The sequence below is a fragment of the Silene latifolia genome, chromosome 10 (genome assembly GCF_048544455.1).
Source record: "Silene latifolia isolate original U9 population chromosome 10, ASM4854445v1, whole genome shotgun sequence".
In the NCBI taxonomy this organism is placed as follows: Eukaryota; Viridiplantae; Streptophyta; class Magnoliopsida; order Caryophyllales; family Caryophyllaceae; genus Silene; species Silene latifolia.
This window is the reverse complement of record NC_133535.1, coordinates 25,177,747-25,181,216: the sequence shown is the minus strand read 5'-3', so window position 1 is coordinate 25,181,216 and position 3,470 is coordinate 25,177,747. Positions and strand designations below refer to the sequence as shown.

At 42.2% G+C, this 3,470-nt stretch overlaps 1 non-coding gene across 1 annotated transcript; it reads left to right on the top strand.

The window, feature by feature from the left end:
• The first annotated feature begins 2,970 nt into the window (after positions 1–2,970).
• LOC141609905 (small nucleolar RNA R71) lies at positions 2,971–3,077 on the top strand. Its single transcript, XR_012527808.1, has one exon. It is a non-coding gene; the product is annotated as a small nucleolar RNA R71 (small nucleolar RNA).
• Positions 3,078–3,470: the final 393 nt, after the last annotated feature.

Genomic DNA, 3,470 nt, shown 5'->3' with positions numbered 1-3,470 from the left:
GAAAATCTTGTTTTTGTGATGGAGAGGATGAGGGTTTTGAGTTTTTGGGGTTTATGGGGTTTATGGGTAGTGTTTTGAATGAAGGAATGAAAAAATGAATGTGGGAGGGGGTTTATAAAAGACCCGAAAAATTTGAAATGCAGGGGGAAGACGGGCGGCTTTCCTTCGGGACGCCCGGATTCTGTCTGTTCTGGGTTGAGAAATTCTCGCCTAAAGACGGGCGACTTCCAGCAAAGACGCACGGATTCTTCAGCTGCGGGACCGGCGTCTTTCAGTGAAGACGGGCGGATTCCTTTCCAGGGATTTTTCTTGCTTTTCTCAGCCAAAAAGACGGGCGGATTCTTTTGTAGGACGGGCGTTTTTCTGAGGTCGGGCGGATTCTTTTGCAGGACGCCCGGATTTGTTAACAGTCCCAAAATTTCAAAAATTCAGCTCATGAGGGACGGGCGGATTCTGACCAAGACGCCCGGGTTGCCTGAAGACGGGCGGGTTCTCTTGAAAACGCTCGGATTCTTCTCCTTTTACCCGGATTCAGTTCCATTCGTGTACTTGCATATCCCTTGTCATTTTTCATTCTTCAAAATCTCGTGTTCTTCATTGTGGGGGCACTACTAATGCATGAATAGCCTAGGCAATCCCCATCCCCACACTAAGCTAAAGCACTACACATCAATTGAAATCATTAGTCCCTCCCTCACTTCTCTCAAAAATGATAATTATCTTGATGAAGGCACAAAAATCCAAAAATGACAAAAAATGCAAATTAAGAATTAAAATGCGAGTTAGGGGGTTAGAAATATTTACAAATGGTGGTTTATGGAGGACTCGACCAAACTCTCATCCTTAGCGAGATGTCATGGGGGCATGTCCAAGGTGTTGTTGATGTTGCTCAACACCTTGAAGAAGTAATCAAAAGCTTGTTCACTGTCGTGATAAAGATCTTCAATAGACCTTTGCCCTTATTGTCGGTCTTGATTGATAGCATTACCAATATAGGGATTGAAAATCCCTTCAAACTCATCGTCCCAAAGACCACACACTTCATCTACTTGATCACTAAAGATCTCTTGAGTTGATAGAGACAACTCTCCCATTATCTTGTCTTGGCCAATAAGGCCATCCTCTTCATTGCCTGACTTTGGTGAGCTTTTTAAGCTCTCTTTGTTACAATTCACTTGCTCTTTGAATGGAGCATCTTCAATTTTCTTCTTCCATTGGAGTTCCGACTTCTTCCTATCATCCTTCCGGCTATAATGATCAATCATAAAACATGGTTCATGCAAACGGGGAGCTCTCATGGTCTTGTCAAGATTAAAAGTTATGCTCTCATCTCCCACTTCTAGAGTGAGCTCTCCATGTTTTACATCAATCACCGCACCCGCGGTGTGTAAGAAAGGTCTTCCTAGAATGATTGGAATGTTGGAATCTTCTTCCATATCAACAATGACAAAGTCCACCGGGATGAAAAATTTCCCAATTCGTACGGGAACATCTTCCCATATCCCTAATGGTGTCTTCGTCGATATATCGGCCATTTGGAGTGTGATATTGGTGCATTTAAGCTCCCCCATCCCTAACCTTTTACTCACCGAGTACGGCATAACACTCACACTAGCCCCTAGATCACATAAGGCTTTGTTGATCGTGGTGTCGCCAATGGTACACGGTATTGAGAAGCTTCCCGGATCCTTGAGTTTTGGAGGTGAACTCCCTTGAAGTATTGCACTACTCACCTTAGTGAAGGCGATAGTCTCAATCTTCCGGATCGACTTCTTCTTTGTGAGGATGTCTTTCATGTACTTCCCATAGGCCGGAACGTGATTGATTAATTCCGTGAAAGGAATTGAGACTTCCAAATTCTTCACAATTTCCATAAATTTTCCAAGTTGGTCATCAAATTTGGGCTTGGCTTGACGACTTGGAAAAGGAAGTCTAATCACAATGGGCTCCTTCTCCTTGACCTTATCTTCATTTTTCTTTGAAATTTCTTCTTTTGATGGTTCTCCATCCTTGGAGTTTTGCACAATTTTTTCCTTGTCACTAGCTTCCACAACTTCATCCTCAACTTGCTTCTTCGGTGCTTCATACCTTGTACCACTTCTCAAGTGAATGACACTAACCGTTTCATGTCTTGGGGGATTACTTTGAGGTGATAATTGCCCCTTTTGTCTTTGTGATCTTGAAGATGCTAGTTGAGTCAATTGGGTTTCCAACATTTTGGTGTGAGCTAGGATGTTGTTGATGGTGGTTTCCTTTGCTTGACTATCCTTTTGCATTTGAGTGAAAAACTCTTTTTTATTCTTTTGCATTTGAAGGACCGCTTTTTGAACATCAAAACCTTGGTCATTTTGTTGATTGTATGGAGATTGATTTTGGTAACCTTGGTTTTGGTTGTAAAAGGGTCTTTGATTTCGGTTTCTCATGGGAGGGGGGGTGTATGTTGTTTGAGGGTTTTGAACATTTTGGCTTTTGTATGAGAGATTTGGATGGAATTTGGTGTTTTCATTGTAATTGTTGGAATAAGGGGTACCACTCTTGTATGCTTGGAAAGCATTCACTTGTTCATTTCTTCCCCTACATTCACTTTTGTCATGTCCCAAAGTTCCACAATTCTCACATATCCCACTTGGGATTGATGAAGATGCCGTCATGGCATTAACATGATGCTTTGGTGATTTTGAGGCTTCTTCAAGTCTAGCCATAGCCTTTTCAAACTTCAAATTGATGGTATCAATGTGAGCACTAAGTTGAGCACCCAATTAAGCAATGGAGTCCACTTCATGCTTTCCTCCTCTAGTAGCCTTGCGAGGTCTACTATATTGTGAGTTATGGATCGCCATTTCCACAATTTTGTTCCAAGTTTGATTGTCATCAACTTCGGTGAACATTCCATTTGATCCCATGTTGAGAATGTTCCTTGAATCTTCATATAGACCGTTCCAAAATTGTTGTACTAAGAACCACTCGCTAAGTCCATGGTGAGGACATGAGCGACAAATTCCCTTGAACCGCTCCCAAGCTTCATACAAATATTCTTCATCCCTTTGCTTAAAACCCGTAATTTGAGCTCTTAGCATGTTAGTCTTTTCCGGTGGATAGAACCTTTTGTAGAAAGCTAGAGCCAACTTCTTCCAAGAATCAATTCCGAGAGTAGCCTTATCAAGGCCCTTCAACCATTGTTTCGCGGTGCCAATTAGAGAAAAATGAAATAAGACCCATCGAATTTGGTCTTGAGGTACACCGGTTTGAGAAATCGCATCACAATAGTCACAAAAGGTCTCCATATGAGAGTGAGGGTCTTCACTAGGCATCCCCCCAAATTGGCTTCTTTCGACTAATTGGATAAATGCGAATTTGGCAATAAAATTTCCGGTTAGATGTTGTGGTGTGGGAGTACCATTGGGTAGGTTCTCCTCGGTGGGTACGGAATGTGATGAAAACTTAGGCGTTGTGGGTTGATTTTGTGTTGT